General features: G+C 35.2%; 1 pseudogene across 1 annotated transcript in view; it reads left to right on the top strand.

Moving 5' to 3' along the window:
- Positions 1-238: 238 nt before the first annotated feature.
- Positions 239-21,009, top strand: part of LOC309610859 (mitochondrial genome maintenance exonuclease 1 pseudogene) — a 35,478-nt pseudogene continuing 14,707 nt past the window's right edge. Inside the window, exon 1 of the transcript in view lies at positions 239-21,009. This exon is cut by the window's right edge and continues 14,707 nt beyond it. The product of the transcript in view is annotated as a mitochondrial genome maintenance exonuclease 1 pseudogene (transcript).

Here is a 21,009-nt window from a genome sequence, read left to right as displayed (position 1 = left end):
TTCTTCCTTTATATATGTTATTGTGTTTTTTGTTTTTTGTTTTTTGTCCATGCTGTGTGGCATGACGTGGGATCTTAGTTTCCTGACCAGGGATGGAACTCGTGCTCCATGTAGTGGAAGCATGGAGTCTTAACCACAGGACCACCAGGGAAGTATATATATATATATATATATATATATATATATATATATATATATATATATATATATATATATATATATATTTTAATAAAATATTACCTTGAGGAGTTGTAGACAAAGTTCATAACACTTAACTGTAAACCAGTTCAATGGATCAACTTGACAAAACCCACCTGGAAGCATGACCAGTTTATATTCAATACATTCAGGAAAGATATAGACAAGCAAGGCAAGATAGTACTAGAAATAAATTTCACAAATATTATTCTAGAAGTTACCCTGGCTGTGTCTCTGCTGTTCTTTAAAAGATAGCAAGAATCATTTTGGAAAATTTTGAAGAAGATCAATTTCACATTGAGGCCAGGATAACTTTTCCATACACTTCAGAAAACCTGCTAAGTCAACAGAGTCAGAATTTTGAGGGGTTTACCAGAAGTTGTAGTCTTTCAATAATGGGAGACTCTTTTTGTATGTATGTATTTGAAATAGTTAAAAAATGTTTTACAAAGTGCTGAACCTCTGGATGATATACAGATGGATTTATTGTGTTCAGAGATTCACTCACAGTCAAAATCATTACCAATGTACATGTAGCAATCCTTGTCTCAGAGACTGTATTGCTAAATTCAGCAGGAGGACATGGATATTAGCCAGCAATAAAAATGTTCAGGAAGCAATGAGATGATGGGAAACAAGCACAAGAATTTGTTGTATCTCATAAAGTATCTTAGATCCCTTGATTTAAATAGAATTGTGTGTATGAATCAGGTAAATACTGGTATTGGACCATAGAATCTCTGTATCAAAGTGAACAATTATGGTACCTATCATTTGTTTTTATGAAGGCTATTGATTTTTATATGTTAATTTTAAAATATTCTATCTTGCTAAAGTATTTTATTATTTGAGTTATATTATCAAGATATTTTAGGAGTTTCTAACATCCATCTACAAATTGAAATAGTTACCAATTTTTATTTTCATAACTAATTAATCTTGTGTATGTTCATTGAGGACAATCTTCACGACAATATTAAATAGTAATGCAGAGAGTGATCACGTTTTATTTTTTTCTTGACCTTAGTGGGAATAACATTTTTGTTTTTCACAGTAAGATTCTGGCTTTAGCATTGTAATATATTTACCTATTTCATTACCTTATGATATAGTCATTCATTTGTGCTTTCTTGAAATCTTTAATAAAGAAAAGTAGTATTATTTAAAAAACTTTTTCAGTATAATGGAGATAATTATCAACTTTTTCTGCTGAGGACCATTAGTATGGTGATTTATTAGTAATTAATTTATAAATTTATTAATAATAATTATGTCTATATAAATAGATATCTGAATATTAAACCAAGCTTGCATTTCAGTATTGAAATCTATTTGGTTATGATGTCTTTTTTTTTTTAAGTTATTGGAACATGCTAATAAATTATTTAAGATTTTCAAATTATTATCCATAAGTAATATTTGTCTGCAGCTTTCCTTTCTGGGTTATCTTTATCAGAATTAGACGTAAATCCTGTGCTTCCATTGTAAAATCATTTAGGAGATTTTTATTTATTTTCTATGCTCTGAAATAATTTATATAGCGTTGGAACTATGTGGTCTTTAAATGTTTGGTAGAATCTCCTCTGAAACCAGCTGGACTTGTCGCCTTTTTAATAGAAGTAGTTCCTTGAAAACTTTTCTCTATTTATTTTGTGTATATTTGTCTAAGTTTTCTAACTCTACTAGGGACAATTTTAGGAAACTGTATTATCCTGAGAACTTATCCACATAGGTTTTCAATATTATTTTCAAAGAGGTACATAAACTTATCTGATAATGTTTTAAATTTCTATTGTATCAGTAATCATTTCCTCCTTATAAATTTTTTGTTTGCTGACCCCATTTTTTAAACTCTAGTTTAAATTAGCTAGTAGTTTGTCTATTTCTGTTGATTTATTTTTGGTCTTACTGCACTGTTTCCTTACTAATACCCATGAAGGACACTTCTAAGTTTTTCTAAATAAAGTATCTTTTAATTTTTATTGAACAACTCAAGGAATTATTACAAGAAACCAAATTAAATTTTTGTAGGTTGCAGCAATCTACATGGTGGAAATCTATATATAATTTATAGATTTAAAAATTAGTTCTCCAGCTAAAAGTATGTTTGAAATGAGGGGTATTTTGTTTTTCAGGTCAACTCTGTGACCATTAGAAAAAAGGTCAAAAAAGAAATAGTGACAGGAGACTTGTCACACTCCATGCACATAAATGCTTCTCTTTATGTCAGTTTGTCTTTCACTGGCTTTATAGATACAAAAAAGTGCAGAGTGCATAGAAGTACAGAAGACTTTTAAAGATCAGAATAGTTGAGTCATCCACTGTAATCTTAATAATAAGTAATTAAGGATGAAAATAAAGAGTATTTGGTGAATGCAGCCTTGGTCTGTTTGATTTCTAAAATTATTATTGGATGACCATTGTTAGCAAATAAGATTTTTTTTTTTTGCCTATAGAAATGGGTACTTACTTAATATTAAGCTGCAGACAGCATCAGATAGTACCTGATGGATTTTATACCAAAGACACTTTTCCTTTATTAGTGGCCATAGCTTTAACATACGCTATGTAAATGTAGTGCTTGCCTGAACTTTATAAAATATTCATTAAATGTATATAATAAATAATTACCAGTTGCATCTTCAGTGTTCATGCAAAAGTAGTGGTGAGAGATTAAATACAATCATTTTTAAATAACAAATCCATTTTGCTTGGACTAGTTTTTCATGCATATGTTTTTTATTTAAATTTCTATTTTTTATTCAGATATTCCATTAATTTACTATTTCATTTTAAAGTTAAATTTAAAATCAACTGCTTCTTGTTTTACACAGTTTAGTATTAAAATTTCATATGTACCTATATGAAAAATCTGACAATATTATATATCACCCTCATTGGAATGTCAGTGGTATTTGCCCAGAGGCAGAGACTGTCAGTTATGAAAAAGGAAAATTGTAGAAAGAAAAGAGTAACTTTCTACTACAAAATATTTTAAAATATTAAAAGACTGCATAAAATCACACTACTTCATTAGTACTCCCCCTACAAAAGAATATGATATTTATGAAAAGTACTAAACTGAAACACTTTGTAGAATGCTGTAATTTAATTACGCAGAGATAAGAGGTTAGCAAGTCTTTGCTGTTCCTTTGGGACTTGACAGTCTGTCAGTGGAGTAGGAAATATATGATGGGAGTCTGGTCACTAAGATTTATTCCCATTTTTCTCTTGGTTTGTTGTAGTACCTTGACAAAATCATTTAAACTTTCTGTGTCAGTTTTCTTGTCTGCAAAATGAGAGAAGGAAGGAAAGACAACTTAAAACTTCATCTAGATTAAGCATTCTGCAAAACCTCTTTCTTCATCTTATTGTCCTCGCCATCATCATCATTAGTCCTTTATCCATCTAAGATCTGGTTCTTTTCTCTGTTCTTATTCTGTCTTCTATTTAGTCATTCTGTTTCATTCATGCTGGATTTCTGTGAGTTTTCCGAACTTTTCCAACCATGATCCTTCCCAAGGAATTGCTTTTCCTGGTGCTGTTTCCTTTGCTGGAATTCTCTTCCCCCAAATAAACACTTGGTTTTTATCTTTAAGATTATTATGTACATGTGACCTCCTTTGGGAGGTGTTCTCTCACCTCTGAATTTAAATTGAAACCCATTCCTCCCCACTAGAACTCCCTATGCCCCCTTTCTTATATTCATTCATTCATTCATCTATTCAAAAATATTTATTTATTATGTGCCAGACACTGCTTTATATTATGTGCCAGACTCTATTTTAGGTTCTTGGGACACAAAATGAACCCCTGCTCTCTAGGGTCTTAAAATCTAGAAGAAGGTGGGGAATTGGAAAGGAAGACAAAAAATAAAAACACACACATATTTGCACATGTATTAATAAAATGTTTGATGATACCAACTGCTATGAAAAAAGTAAAATTATTATAGAATCATTTTTTAAATATAAAGATATAGTACATTAGGATGAACTTCTATGAAAAAAATGTAATGACTATACAATTTCCAGGAGGAATAGGAACAAGGACACATTTTACACTATTAAAGAACTTGTGCATATAGTTTTTAAAAGGACAATAGTGAGTATAAAATTATTATGTCTTATATCCCAATGGACATATTTATTAAAAAATGTAACATTTTTATTTAGATGATTATTACTTAAAGTAAGCTGGGAATTATATACTTTAAAATGATTTAAATTTAAGATGAGGTTTTCAGATATCAACCTAGAAGTATGCAAGTTGGGTACTTAATCTTTCAAAATTCCGTCAAAGAATATTTTAACAAAAATGTTTTAAGATCTATGCATTAACTTGATCAGGGTTACAGATCTAACAAGGAATCAAACTGGTCAGGTCATAGGACTCCAAAGACAGACACTTTCCATTGTGCTAGTTACTTCTTATTAATCTGTCTCTCTTAACTGAAAACTTTTGGTCTCTCATGAATGGATCGTGGATATTTACTGAATAATAGCATGGATAGGTGAGAAACATTTATTTTTTGAATGGATAAATAAATGAACGTCTAAAATTATCTTGACTGACAGTTAAACTCATGTGAAAATGGTAGATAGAACTTTTACTTGTCCACCAACACTCACAGTTACATTTTCTAAAATGCATTGAGTTGAGGGTCAAGGACAACGTCATAAGAAGCCACAGCATGAAATTTTTCCCACGGAGGACATGTAACATCCTGCTGAGTACCTTGAGTGAGATGAGGTGGCTACCAACCTGGAATGCTCCCAAACAGAAATGATAGAATTCTTTATAAAGTCAAGGTAATAGGGGGAGATACTAAAAATAGTAGTATAATAGAGTCTTAATGGAGTTTGGCAAACACATCTAGAGACTCCTCCTTGATTCTCTTTATAGCTTTATTTTTTAATTTTTAATTAATTTTATTGGAGTATAGTTGATTTACAATGTTGAATTAGTTTCTGCTGTACAGCAAAGTGAATCAGTTATACATATACATATATCCACTATTTTTTTAGATTCATTTCCCATATAGGTCATAAAAGAGTACTGAGTAGAGTTTCCTGTGCTATACAGTAGGTTTTATTAGCTTTCTATTTTATATATAGTACTGTGAATATTTCAATCCCAATTTCCCAATTTATGCCTCCCCCCTTGGTAACCATAAGTTTTTTTTCTACAACTCTGACTGTATTTGTGCTTATAAATGTTTTTTCGTACCTTTTTTTAAGATTCCACATATAAGTGATATCATATGATATTTGTCTTTCTCAGTCTGACTTGTTTTACTCAGTATGACAATTTCTAGGCCCATCCATGTTGCTGCAAATGGAATTATTTTGTTATTTTTTATGGCTGAGTCATAATCCATTGTGTATATATACCACATCTTCTTTATCCATTCATCTGTCAATGGACACTTAGGTTGCTTCCATGACCTGGCTATTGTAAATAGTGCTGCAGTGGACATTAGGGTGCATGTATCTTTTTGAATTATGGTTTTCTCTGGATATATGTCCAGGAGTGGGAGTGCTGGATCATATAATAGCTCTAGTTTTAGTTTTTTAAGGAACCTCCATACTGTTCTCCATAGTGGCTGTACAAATTTATGTTCCTACTAAGAGTGTAGGAGGGTTCTCTTTTCTCTACACCCTCTCCAGTATGTATTGTTTGTAGATTATTTGATGAAGGTCATTCTGACCAGTGTGAGGTGATACCTCATTGTAGTTTTGATTTGCATTTCTCTAATAATTAGTGACATTGAGCATCTTTTCATATGTTTCATGGACATCTGAATGTCTTCTTTGGAGAAATGTCTATTTAGATCTTCCACCCACTTTTTGATTGTGTTGTTTTATTTTTTTGATATTGAGCTGCATGTGCTGTTTGTATATTTTAGAGATTAATCCCATGTTGGTTGCTTCAATTGAAAATATTCTCTCCCTTTCTGTGGGTTGTCTTTTAATTTTGCTTAAGGTTTCCTTTGCTTTGCAAAAGCTTTTAAGTTTAATGAGGTCCCAATTGTTTATATTTGGTTTTGTTTTCATTACTCTAGGAGGTGGATGAAAAAACACCTTGCTGCAATTTATTTCAGACAGTGTTCTGCCTATGTTTTCTTCTAAGAGTTTCATAGTGTCGGTCTTAAATTTAGGTCTTTAATCCATTTTTACTTTATTTTTGTGTATGATGTTAGGGAGAATTCTAATTTCATTCTTATACATGTAGCTGTCCAGTTTTCCCTACACTGCTTATTGAAGATACTGTTTTTGCTCCATTTTATATTCTTACCTCTTTGTTGTAGATTAATTGACCATAGGTGCATTGGTTTATCTCTGGACTTTCTATCCTGTTTCATTGATCTATATCTCTGTGTTTGTGCAACTACTGTACTCTTTTGATGACTGTAGCTTTGTAGTATAATCTGAAGTCAGGGAGCCTGATTCCTCTATCTCCGTTTTTCTTTCTCAAGATAGCTTTAGCTCTTCAGGGTCTTTTGTGTCTCCATGCAAATTATAAAATATTTTGTTCTAATTCTGTGAAAAGTGCTATTGGTAATTTGATAGAGATTGAATTGAATCTGTAGATTACTTTGGGTAGTATAGTAATTTTGGCAATATTGATTCTTCCAATCCAAGAACGTGGTATACTGCTCCATCTGTTTTTTTTTTTTTTCTCTTTCTTTTCATTTTGCAATTTTATTTTTATATATATTTTTAATTTTTTGGCTGTGTTGGGTCTTCGTTTCTGTGCGAGGACTTTCTCCAGCTGTGGCAAGCAGGGGCCACTCTTCATCACGGTGCGCGGGCCTTTCACTATGGCAGCCTCTCTTGTTATGGAGCACAGGCTCCAGACACGCAGGCTCAGTAGTTGTGGCTCATGGACCTAGTTGCTCCACGGCATGTGGGATCTTCCCAGACCAGGGCTCGAACCCATGTCCCCTGCAATGGCAGGCAGATTCTCAACCACTGAACCACCCGGGAAACCCTTGCTCCATCTGTTTGTGTCACCTTTTATTTCCTTCATCAGCATCTTATAGTTTTCAGAGTACAGGTCTTTTGCCTCCTTAGGTAGGTTTATTTCTAGGTTTTTTATTCTGTTTGGTGCAATGGTAAATGGGATTCTTTCCTTAATTTCTTTTCTGATCTTTCTTTTGAGTGTATAGGAATGCAAGAGATTTTTTGTATTAATTTTGTATCCTGCAACTTTACCAAATTCATTGATTAGCTCTAGTAGTTTTCTGGTAACATGTTTAGGACTTTCTGCCTATGGTATCATGTAACCTGCAAACAGTGACAGTTTTACTTCTTCTTTTCCACTTTGTATTCATTTTATTTATTTTTCTTCTCTGATTGCCATGGCTAGGACTTCCAAAACTATGTTTAATAATAGTGGTGAGAGTGGACATCCTTGTCTTGTTCCTGATCTTAGAGGAAATGCTTTCAGTTTTTCACCATTGAGAATGATGTTTGCTGTGGGTTTTTCGTATATAGCCTTTATTATGTTGAGGTAGGTTCCCTCTATGCCCACTTTCTGGAGAGTTTTTGTCATAAATGGGTGTTGAATTTTGTCAAAAGCTTTTTCTGCATCTATTGAGATGATCATATGGTTTTTATTCTTTAATTTGTTAATATGGTGTATCACATTGATTGATTTGTGTATATTGAAGAATCCTTGCATCCCTGGGATAAATCCCACTTGATCATGGTGTATGATCTGTTTAATGTGTTGTTGGATTCTGTTTGCTAGTATTTTGTTGAGGATTTTTGCATCTATATTCATCAGTGATATTGGTCTATAATTTTCTCTTTTTGTAGTATCTTTTTCTGGTTTTGGTATCAGGGTGATGGTGGCCTCATAGAATGAGCTTGGGAGTGTTCCTTCCTCTGCAATTTTTTAGAAGAGTTTGAGAAGGATGGGCGTTAACTCTTCTCTAAATGTTTGATAGAATTCACCTGTGAAGCCATCTGGTCCTGGACTTTTGTTTATTGGAAGATTTTTAATCACAGTTTCAATTTCATTACTTGTGATTGGTCTGTTCATATTTTCTGTTTCTTCCTGGTTCAGTCTTGGAAGGTTATACCTTTCTAAGAATTTGTCCATTTCTTCCAGGTTGTCCATTGTATTGGCATAGAGTTGCTTGTAGTAGTCTCTTAGGATGCTTTGTACTTCTGTGGTGTCTGTTGTAACTTCTTCTTTTTCATCTCTAATTTTATTGATTTGAGTCCTCTCCCTCTTTTTCTTGATGAGTCTGGCTAATGGCTTATCAATTTTGTTTATCTTCTCAAAGAACCAGCTTTTAGTTTTATTGATCTTTGCTATTGTTTTCTTTGTTTCTATTTAATTTACTTCTGCTCTGATCTTTATGATTTCTTTCCTTCTGCTAACTTTGGGTTTTGTTTGTTCTTCTTTCTCTAGTTCCTTTAGGTGTAAGGTTAGATTGTTTACTTGAGATTTTTCTTCTTTCTTCAGGTAGGCTTGTATAGCTATAAACTTCCCTCTTAGAACTGCTTTTGCTGCATCCCATAGGTTTTGGATCATCGTGTTTTCATTGTCATTTGTCTCTAGGTATTCTTTGATTACCTTTTTGATTTCTTCAGTGATCTCTTGGTTATTTAGTAACGTATTGTTTAGCTTCCATGTGTTTGTGTTTTTTCCTTTTCTTTCCCCTGTAATTCATTTCTAATCTCATAGCATTGTGGTCAGAAAAGATGCTTGATATGATTTCAATTTTCTTAAGTTTACTGAGGCTTGATTTGTGATCCAAGATGTGATCTATCATGCAGAATGTTCCATGCACACATGAGAAGAAAGTGTAATCTGCTGTTTTTAGATGGATTGTCCTATAAATATCAATTAAATCTATCTGGTCTATTGTGTCACATAAAGCTTCTGTTTCCTTATTTATTTTCAGTTTGGGTAGATCTGTCCATTGGTGTATAAGTGAGGTGTTAAAGTCCCCCACTATTATTATGTTAGTGTCAATTTCCTCTTTTATAGCTGTTAGAATTTGCCTTATGTATTGAGGTGCTCCTATGTTGGGTGCATATATATTTATAATTCTTATATCTTCTTCTTGGATTGCTCCCTTGATCATTATGTAGTGTCCTTCCTTGTCTCTTGTAACATTCTTTATTTTAAAGTCTATTGTATCTGATATGAGTATTGCTACTCCAGCTTTCTTTTGATTTCCATTTGCATGGAATATCTTTTTCCATCCCCTCACTTTCAGTCTGCATGTGTCCCTAGGTCTGAAGTGGGTCTCTTGTAGACAGCATATATATGGGTCTTGTTTTTGTATCCATTCAGCAAGCCTGTGTCTTTTGGTTGGAGCATTTAATCCATTCACGTTTAAGGTTATTATCAATACGTATGTTCCTATGACCATTTTCTTAATTGTTTTGGGTTTGTTTTTGTAGGACTCTTTTTTCTCTTGTGTTTCCCACTTAGATAAGTTCCTTTAGCATTTGTTGTAGAGCTGGTTTGGTGGTGCTGAATTCTCTGAGCTTTTGCTTGTCTGTAAAGCTTTTGATTTCTCCATCAAATCTAAATGAGATCCTTGCTGGGTAGAGTAATCTTGGTTGTAGATTCTTCCCTTTCATCACTTTAAGTATATCATGCCACTCCCTTCTGGCTTGTACAGTTTCTGCTGAGAAATCAGCTGTTAACCTTATGGGAGTTCACTTGTATGTTATTTGCCTTTTTTCCCTTGCTGCTTTCAATAATTTTTCTGTGTCTTTAATTTTTGCCAGTTTGATTACTCTGTGTCTCGGCGTGTTTCTCCTTGGGTTTATCCTGTATGGGATTCTCTGCGCTTCCTGGACTTGGGTGGCTATTTCCTTTCCCTTGTTAGGAAGTTTTCAACTATAATCTCTTCATATATTCTCTCTGGTCCTTACTCTCTCTCTTCTCATTCTGGGACCCCTATAATGCGAATGTTGTTGCATTTAATGTTGTCCCAGAGGTCTCTTAGACTGTCTTCATTTCTTTTCATTCTTTTTTCTTTATTTTGTTCTGCAGCACTGAATTCCACCATTCTGTCTTCCAGGTCACTTATCCATTCTTCTGCCTCAGTTATTCTGCTATTGATTCCTTCTAGTGTAGTTTTCATTTCAGTTATTGTATTGTTCATCTCTGTTTATTTGTTCTTTAATTCTTCTAGGTCTTTGTTAAACATTTCTTGCATCTTCTCGATCTTTGCCTCCATTCTTATTCCGAGGTCCTGGATCATCTTCACTATCATTATTCTGAATTATTTTTCTGGAAGGTTGCTTATCTCCACTTCATTTAGTTGTTTTTCTGGGGTTTTATCTTGTTCCTTCATCTGGTATATAGTCCTGTGCCTTTTCATCTTGTCTATCTTTCTGTGAATGTGGTTTTTGTTCCACAGGATGCCAGATTATAGTTTTTCTTGCTTCTCCTGTCTGCCCTCTGGTGGTTGAGGCTATCTAAGGGGCTTGATGGGAGGCTCTGGTGTTGAGTACAGCTGACTGTTTTTGTGGTGGTCAGAGCTCAGTAAAACTTTAATCCACTTGACTGTTGATGGGTGGGGCTGGGTTCCCTCCTTGTTGGTTGTTTTGCCTGAGGCAACCCAACACTGGAGCCTACCTGGGCTCTTTGTTGGGGCTAATGACAGACTCTGGGAGGGGTCATGCCAAGGAGTACTTCCCAGAACTTCTGCTGCCAGTGTCCTTGTCACCATGGTGAAACAGAGCTACCCCCAACCTCTGCAGGAGACTTTCCAACACTAGCAGGTAGGTCTGGTTCAGTCTCCCCCGGGGTCACTGCTCCTTCCCCTGGGTCCCGATGCACACACTATTTTTTGTGTGCCCTCCAAGAGTGGGGTCTGTTTCCCCCAGTCCTGTTGAAGTCCTGCAATCAATTCCCACTAGGCTTCAAAGTCTGATTCTCTATGAATTCCTCCTCCCATTGCCGGATCCCCAGGTTGGGAAGCCTGACATGGGACTCGGAACCCTCACTCCAGTGGGTGGACTTCCGTGGTATAAGTGTTCGCCAGTCTGTGAGTCACCCACCCACCAGTTATGGGATTTGATTTTACTCTGATTGCACCCCTCCTACCGTCTCATTGTGGCTCCTCCTTTGTCTTTGGATGTGGGTTATCTTTTTTGGTGAGTTCCAGTGTCTTCCTGTTGATGATTGTCCAGCAGCTAGTTGTGATTCTGGTGTTCTTGCAAAAGGGAGTGAGAGCACATCCTTCTACTCCGCCATCTTGGTTCCTCCTCCCAGGTCTTCATTTTTTAATGAAGTTTCCAGAGTCATATAAAACTTATATAAATGTATATGTTTCCTCTTGCTAATGTCTTTTGTCAGTCCAACTTACAGGGCCCCAGTATGAGAATCTAAGATGCGTACAGGAAGAGAATTTTCCTCCCCTACACTAGTCAGCCGCTTACATTACCAGAAGAACATTGGAGGGTTTGAACAATTTTCTTCTGCCCCATTACATATTTCTTCTTTCTGCCTGAAATTTCCCATTCAGTGCTTTGTGCCTTGCATGATTCTGGGTTCCTTTACTCTCTTTTGAAAACATCATTATGATAGGGATAGAGTAGTATAATTAAGTAGACAGTTTAGAAATCCCATTAGGAGATTAAGGAGAGAAAGGGAATTTTAAGGGAGTTTGAGAGACTGTTGTAAGCTAATGACCACTCAAGAAAAGAATCCAGTAACCTAGCAACAATCTGCACTTCCTTGAAGGAAGACCAGGTGTATCCAAGTGTCAGACACACTCAAGACAGAAGTCGTGATAATCAAAACACAAGACAATAGATATGGGGCCTGAATCTTGTTACATGAAGTCAGAGAGTTAATAGTCCCTGAAGAGTAGCATTTCTGCATGTAGACAAGACAGAAATATAGGTGAAAGGGAAAAAAAAAAAAAAAAAACTAGTTGAAATGGGACAATATACGGAAACCTGAGATGAATTACCATATTTTAGTATATGTTACTACCCTTTTGTTAATATACATATGATTTAAATAGTGCCATGAGAGTCCCAGTTAAACCATAAAAGGCCAAGGGAGGAACTAATAATGTAAGCCTTGAGGTCTGCCCAAGAATGAGGAAGAAGATGATCTTCTCCCCTCCCCACTTTTTCTTTGATTATAAAAGTGTAGTCCTCTTTGTTCTTGGGGCTGCTGCACTCCCTTGCCACTCTGCTTGTGTCACTCACAAGTATCCTATGGTAATAAATTCACTCTTTGCCCCACAGTGAATTCTTTCTGCAAAGAATGAGACAAAAGAACCTGAGCTTCATTAAGTCCTGAAAACAAGTGAGCAGTTTTAATCAAGACAGTGGTTTTGAGGCCCCTCCTTGTCAGGAATCACACGTTCAAGTCCCAATCTGAGTTTTAGCTGAGTTTGAGTCCCATTCGAGAAGGAGTGCAGTTTCAATTAGCTTCTATCAGGTTTTACAGTCCTTCATGATACAATAGATGTTTCAACCAGGCAGAAAAAGCTCTGAAAAGGGGGATGGACTATACTCTAAATAAAAGTCACACTTTTTCCATGGCGTTACCTAGATGATTTCTAAATAATTATTATAACCTTTATAATACTATACTCCTTCAGGGCATTTTTTGGTTTATACATAATTTTAAACTATATGCTTTTATCCACAACAGTGTAAAATGACATAAAATTAAATTTAATAGCTAATAGACTGGGTTTCAGAAGCAAATTTTATTGCAATTCCGTTAGGCTGGAATGATGGAACAAACCCAGAAAGACGAAATATTAAAAAATTAATGCAAGGGCCTAAGTCAAGAGCAAAGCGCGGGACCGACGAAAGTACCAGCCCACGGTGTCATCATGCCCTGGAGACGACAGAGCGTGCCAGCTTCTGATGAAAGCAAAAATTAAAAAGGCCCTTGACATTAGGGGTAGACTAGAGGGAAGTGAAAAACATCTAAAGATGAAGGTATTTCAGATCATCTGCAGGCAGCTTATAAGTTCAAATGGGGTATTCTGTAAAACCAGCCCCCAGTGTGGTCTTCTCCACTTCCTCTTATATGTGTGGCGGGAAGAAAAAAGTGAACCGTTATGAAGAAGTGGACCAAAAAAAGTACTCTGATTTAGTAAGGTCTGTCTTGTCATTCAGAGGCCACGCTCAGACTCCACATCCTTTGTTCGAGGAAGATGCTTTACTCTATGGACCTGTGAGGAAGTGTAAGGCCCCGAAGCAAGAAGAAGAGACAGGAGGTCCACGAAACTGGGGTCCTATCTTCAGTCTGGAGAAAAGCAGAAAACCAAATGCAACAAATGATCCTACAATTCCTCTGAAAATTACTTTGCAAAGGAATATGATACCAAGGGTGACCCGAGACCTTCAGCAGACCATGAACTCAGAACAGACTTCCTGTTTGGAGAGGTGGAAACAGTGGATGATTCTGGAACTGGGAGAGGATGGTTTTGCAGAATATACTAAAAACATGTTTTTACAAGGGAAATGGTTTCATGAAGCCTTGGAAAGCATACTTTCACCCCAGGGAAACTTAAAAGAGCGAGATGAAAATCTCCTCGAATCTGGCTACATCCAAAGGGTCCAGCATGTTCTGAGAGATGTCAGTGGAGTGTGGGCTCTGGAAAAGTGCCGGTTAACGTGAGATCCTAAAGTATGTAGGTCGGCTGCACTGTGTGGCTGATTATCAGGGCAAGCTCTGTGTGACTGATCGGAAGACATCTGAGAAACCAAAGCTTTTCATCCGAAATACATTTGACAACCCGCTGCAAGTCGTGGTGTATGTTGGTGCCATAAACTATAAGGCCAACTACAGCTTTCAGGTTCAGTGTGGCTTGATCATGGTGGCCTACAGAGACGGGTCCCCCACCCACCCACATTTCATGGATGCAGAGCTCTGCTCCCAGTACTAGGCAAAGTGACTTCTTCGACTAGAAGAATATACAAAGAAGGAAAAGAACCTGAATATTCAGAAACTAGATTAGGGGCAGGAAGCTGTGTGGGAACGTTCAGGACTTTCTCACAGTTTGGGAAGATGTATTGCTGTTTCCTGTGATCTAGAATAAGGTGCCACAGGGTCTGAGAGCTGCAGTAACACAAGCTGAACTAGTAGTAATTTGTTGAAATTTATTGCAACCAAAAAGGCAAAGCCGGAAAAGTTAAATTAAAAAGCCAGACTTCGGCACATAAAAGACCAGCTCTGCCATCTCTGACTAGCATTTACCCGAAAAAGGGCAAGCAGCATTGGCACAGTGTTGGTGCCTCTTGGACCCCCATAGACCTTTTTGTGTTCCGGGCAGGACGCCCAGTCTTTGAACTGAGAGATTCAGGGTAGTGAGGCCAGGTGCACAGAGCATTTCCCCCGGGCACGCCAGCAGGGAGGGCCGTCCACCCCCAGGGTGTATGTGCAGTGAGAATTCGTATCAGCCAACTACTGCTGCCAGTGCAGGCTCCTAAAACTTGTTTTATGTATGGGGTTCCCTGTATTTCATTTGGGGGAAAAAGCTTCCATTTGACATTTTTGAAAAATAAACGTGATTCCTTAGCCTCAAGTAAACATTGCTCTCTGGAAAGATGGAGCATACTCATCATATCGTGGGCTATGCCCCTTGGCATCCCACCAAATAACACTCAGAAGCAGCCAGGCTCCAGTCTGAGAATCGTAATTGTAGGTATTTTGGTAGCTATTTTCTGGTTTGAGTCAAGGAATTGTGTACATGAAGAAAATGTATTGTTTGTTGAATTTTCCAGCTATGGGGAAAAATAATAACATGTAATTTTTTCTATGTTTGATAAGTAATAAAATTGATTAGTTGTCACTGGGTTCAGGAAACTTAAATAAATGCCCACTACAGCCCTGGGGGAAGGCTCCCTGTTTTATGGAGTAGGGTAGCATTTAAGTTACAGTTGCTGTCTTAAAATAGTAGGGTGATACAAACACCTTTTTCCTTCATTAGCCATTAATTATAAGAAATAAAATACAAGATATGAGTAAAGTAAAAAAAAAAAAAAAGCAACAATATTATATTTTAGTTTGAATAATAAATTTTACAATTCAAAAAGTATTAAATGAGTTGGACCTGCTATGACATCTGTTCAATGAAAAAATACATGGGGGTTAGAATTATTCAACATAATTATCTGACACAAAATAAATTTGAAGGAGATGAACAGTTTAGGGGAGATTTTATTATTAAATTTCAACATATCACAGGTTGGTTCATTATGTTGGATTTGTTATGGTGACATGAACATTTGTTCTTTTTCCACTGGCTTGATCCAGTACCTGGGCTGGATTTCATCCAACCTCTAAGACAAACATGTTTTCACCCCAGTACAGCCCTGAGATGAGGTCTGCCTACAGCTGGACGTCTTATACTGGCTTCCAAACAGCTGATAGCTCAGGGCCTTGCTTACTTGGGGACTGGAAGAACTTTGCTAGCAGATGACACAGGTGGTTGCTCCTTTGCTCTATTAACATTTACAGAATTGAATTGTTTTTATTCTGTCTAGAGCAGTGGTTCTCAAAGTGTGGTCATGTAACCCCTAGCAGTCTGAGAGACTCTTTCACAGGATTAATGAGATTCTCTCTTTTTCCAACTTCCTATCTGTATGAAAATGGATTTTTTTTCATATACTCAACCAAAATATACTGAAGCATATTGAATACAGAAGTAAATAGGTGACTCCAAACATCTTTTAAGCTAGGTATCTTTGGAGATTTAAAAATAAGTAAAATAATGTCATTCTTCTCAATTTATTTTGAGACATAAATTTTTTAAAGTTACTTGTTATGATATATTTTAAATTAATAGTTATTACACCTTTTTAATAAATCAGTTCAATTTTATAAAATTTTAGTTTTAATTTATAATATGGTACATAGCAATAGAAATTATCCATGTAATCAAAAGTTCTTTGGGGTCTTTAGTAATTTTCAAGTGAATAGAATGAAACTAAGACCAAAAAGTTTGAGTTCTACTGATCTAGGGCAAAACTTTAGCTTGATAAAATAAAAGCAGGTGGAAAAAGTATGATTATTCATATTCAATTAATATTTATATTCAATTAATAACATTTCTAAAGCCTATAGTTAAAGATTAAACAACATGGACGCTCACTTGGTGAAGATAATTATATATGACTCCAAATTTCATTTTTTTCATTTTTGTGTACTATCTTTTCTTCTCTATGTTTCCATGTCATATATTCATGGCTAATGTGCTTATGTATTTTCCTTTTTTTTTTAAAATTTTTATTTATTTATTTTTATTTTATGGCTGTGTTGGGTCTTCGTTTCTGTGCGAGGGCTTTCTCTAGTTGCTGGCAAGTGGGGGCCACTCCTCATCGCGGTGTGTGGGCCTCTCACTGTCGCGGTCTCTCTTGTTGCGGAGCACAGGCTCCAGACGCGCAGGCTCAGCAATTGTGTCTCACGGGCCCAGTCGTTCCGTGGCACGTGGGATCCTCCCAGACCAGGGCTCGAGCCCGTGTCCCCTGCATTGGTAGGCAGACTCTCAACCACTGCGTCACCAGGGAAGCCCTGTGTTTTCCTTTTTATCTTTCCCTTTTTCTCTCTCTGTACCCAACTGTTTCTCCTTTATCCCTCTCTTTCTTCCCTCCCAGAATTTGCTGCCATTTTTTTCTATTTTACACTACTGTAAGTGTACATAGTATCAAATCATGGAATTAAAAATAAATGCTTTTCTTAGTAAATAAAATTTTAATATATTTATATCAAATCTCTCCTTTTACTCTCCCCTCAAGATAGTTAAAATTAAAAGTTTGGTGACATTTCTAACAACCAAAAAGACACCAAAAATAAATTTTTAATTCATACTTTAATGTAATGTTTGAAATTTTCTCTAGAAATATTTTAACATTCTTAGAAAAGCATAAAAGGAAAATAAAGTAAAAAGAAAAGAAAATTATTTTATTTATGGGAAGTGAAGTCTTCAAATGAGAAGAATAAATGAAATGTGAAGAAGAATGAAGAAATTGCTTTGACAAAATCTGAAGCCAGGGGCTTATTAATATCAATATTTGTTTTTAAACTGTTATTTGAAATTATTTATATGATTTCTTCCAGAGAGTAAGGACATGCCAGGGAGAAACTCTGCAATGGGTAGAAAATTTGACACCATTTAATGACACATGTCAAATTTGAAGTTTGTTTTTGCTTTGTGTTGCAATTATACTCCATTGTGCTTTCTCTTTACTAAAATTACATTACACACAAAATGTTGGGGGTTCTAATGTTTAGACCCGTCATGGAGTGGAAGCTGGATGTTTAAAGACAATGGCATCCTTAGGAACTGAGAGCAAAACTCAAAGCACCTGACACCAATGAAGCAGCTGGAGATACAGATTGACTGAGGGAAATTTAAGTCACATTTGGAATCTTCAAAGGATAGAGGAAGGTATACTGACCTTCATATGGTGTGTTGTGCTGGGGCTTGAATTTAAATCATGAAATTTATCTCTCATTAATTGAGAGATTTTCTAACTTTTAATCCAGTTATTTTAATTATTTTTGTATTATATTGGTTAGTGTTATCTTCTACCAGATGTAAATTTAGATTCTATACTGAGTTAGTGGCAAGAAACTTATTTCTCTCTTGCATTCATATTAATATTGTCCATTATCAAACATGATATTAAGTGTATTCAGTAAAGACTGGTGACTGACTTGCCACTGATAGAAAGAAATACATCAATTTTTAAAGCAAAAATTCAAAGAGATGGCTATTTAACTTGTAAGATTACAGTCTGTTGTCATTCTGGTGAAATAGTTAAGGAAGCAAGTACAATGAATTAAAACATTTTCTGGGTTTGAATCTTGACTCTGTTACATGTTTCTTACTTTGAGAGAGTTAGTAAATAATTTAAATAATTTGTTTTGTTTCTCAGTTGTCCCATCTGTAAAGTAGATTAATAATAATACCTACTATTGAACTGTTATGAAAAGTAAGTGAAAAAATATATATAAAAAACTTAAACTAGTGATTGGTCAATTCTAAGGGCTCAGTGAACGTTATCAAGACCTAAAAATTATTTTATTTGGAATGATTTACAGGATTTCTCTTTTCCAATATTGCATTTGTGGTCTCAGGGTCAAATTGGCTAGAATATAATGTTTTTACAAACTGCAACACACATATGTTCATATGATGTTATCCCATCTGTTTGAAATATAACATTTCAATCAACTGGTGTTTTGCTTTCATGAATACACCTGGATTGATAGCTCTTGTATTATCCTGGGAATGCCAGTTGGTTTTGTTTTTATCTTTTGCCTTTGAATTAATGAGTCAGTAGAGAAGAGAATATAATTAATGTACTGGTTTCAAAGATTGTTTAAACCACATGGTACACTGAAATTAAAAAAAAAAAAATTTGTTCAAGCCTAGAATATATACCCTGATTACTTCATTAGGGTTGTTTTCTGTTGTTTGATCTTCTTAATATATAAACTGTAGCACTACTAGTACAGCATTCCAACTCTCTAGAGCAAAACCTAAGTGAATTATGTAAAAATAACAGGTAAACCAGCACTGACATACATGGTGATAGTGAATACTGGTGTGAGAACTCTCAAAGACAGCCTGTACTTACCTTTCATAAACAATGACACAGTAGGAGCTACTTGGAATTTGTCTAGGGTTTAATAGAAAAATCACTGAGCAATGGTGTGAGCTGAGTTCTCAAAATGGCTAAAGCTAAGTTAATTCAGACTAATCATAATAACAGCTCTAGTTTAATTTCCTTAACTCTAAACCACAAGGGCTATAACAGATATATTATTAATTTTTATTCTACTGTATTTTTATTCAATAAACAATTGTACTACTGTTAGGTACCCTGTGAAGTTTTGGGACACAGAGTTGAAATAGGTAAACCCTGTCTTGAAGGAACTCACAGTAGAATGAAGGACACTAAATGTTATATTTAATCCCAGGTTCTTATTTAGGCAAAGAAGAGAAGAATGTAATCTAATCTTGGAGATGAGTAATTATTTCTCTGAGACAATAGGGACAACTCTGAATCTTAAATAGTGAATATAGTAAATGTGTGTTAAAAATGTGCATGGAGGAGGAATTAATGGAGACTTCCAGGCAAAGGAAACAGTATATTCAGGAGTACCAAAGGCTAAGGCAACGTGATAACTTCAGGAATTTCTGGTAATTCAGTATAATGGAGCCTTGGGTGTGGAAGGGTCAGATGGAAGATGGAGAGGGAAGACAAGTTCATATTGCCAAGGTCCCATTACGCTAATCATTTAAAATTTTATCCTGAAAGCAATGGGTAATCGTGAAATAATTTTTAAGAGGAAATTACATATTCAGAATTGCATTTTGAAAACAAAACCCATTGGCAGAAATGAAACAATAGATATGAAGTGGCATTACTGGGTGAAGGGATACCTGTTAGGAAACTGCTATGGGAAAGCTAGGTAAGAAATAATGAAGGCTTGACATATGACTCCAGCAGCAGTAGTGGGAATGGAGGAATGGATTTAATAAATATTATAGGAAGAAAATTTGTAGAAATTAGAGACTGATTAAATGTATGAGATCTGGAAGAGAGTTATTTTTCTGGGTGGATGGGGTGGTGCTCTTTGCTGAAAGAACACAGGAATGGGAGCAGGTTGGAAAAGCTGATAAATTTCCATATAGGATAAGTTCAGTTTAAGTTTCCTGGGGGTTTATAATGGGAGACATCCATCAAAAAATTGGACATATGCATCTAGAAATCAGGAGATGATCCCTCAATTATCTTTTCAAATAATTTTATAACTCAATTTACCCAAAAATTACTTAACTAAGAGAAACTTTTTTAGTGCTAACTATATTCTAGCCATTAGTCTAAATCTGAATAATTGAAAAAAATGAATATTATTTAAGTATTTGCATTGCTCTTGCTTTGAAGTAGCTCACTAACTCAGAAGGGATATGTCTTGTTATCTAATAATTAACCCACAAAATATAGAAAATACAATGCCAAAAGAAATATTCACCTTTTAATTCTTTAACCTATTTTAGAATACCCCTAAGTCACCTTTTTCCAGATAAAATTTCTACTTTTTCAAGCTAGAGCTTCCTTTGAGCTTCTTCTGTTTAATACTCCCTGTCTTTTTGTGTGGCTTTTTGGATTATCACAAGACTGCTCATATGCTATTTGACACAGAGACAGACAGCGTACCCAGGGCTCTACCAAAGTTTTACAAGCCAAGTATTGCCAGACAATAACTTCCTGGACAATGACACTTCTCTTTTGAATTTATCTTAAGCTTTTTGTCTTGTTACTTCCATTGTCTTTCTGCTCAACAATTGCTAATAAATAACAATCAAGTCTCTTTCCCTTCTCACAATGTCAACTTTTAATTATTGCATTAACTTTTATTACATATATAATTTTTTAAGTTAAATAGTTCCATTGGTATATGAGAAAAAGAATCATTACAAAAACACAGATGCTCTAAGAAATTTAATTAGGATTATGTAAATAATAAAGAACTATGTATAGGAATTATTTATTAATTGGACTTTCTTGTTTCTATTATAATATCTGTCATGATTTATATAATGAAAAATCTGATTGAAAACAGATGATATTTCCCAGCTCTAACTTCCTGAATCTTTCATGGAATTTATATAATCCCCCATAGAAGACATTTTAATCTCCATTGCATATAGGATCAATTCCAAACTCCCTAGTTTGATGCTCAAAAATTCTTCCTAATCTGTTAGACTGAATTTGAACATAAAATTTTGAACTCCAGTAGCTGACCCTCTTTCCAGCCTACACCTTTGTCTTGGCCCCAGCC

Source organism: Balaenoptera borealis, assembly GCF_965194805.1.
Source record: "Balaenoptera borealis genome assembly, chromosome: 14".
Lineage (NCBI taxonomy): Eukaryota > Metazoa > Chordata > Mammalia > Artiodactyla > Balaenopteridae > Balaenoptera > Balaenoptera borealis.
Note: the sequence above shows the minus strand (reverse complement) of the source record. Positions and strands in the feature narration are given on the sequence as shown.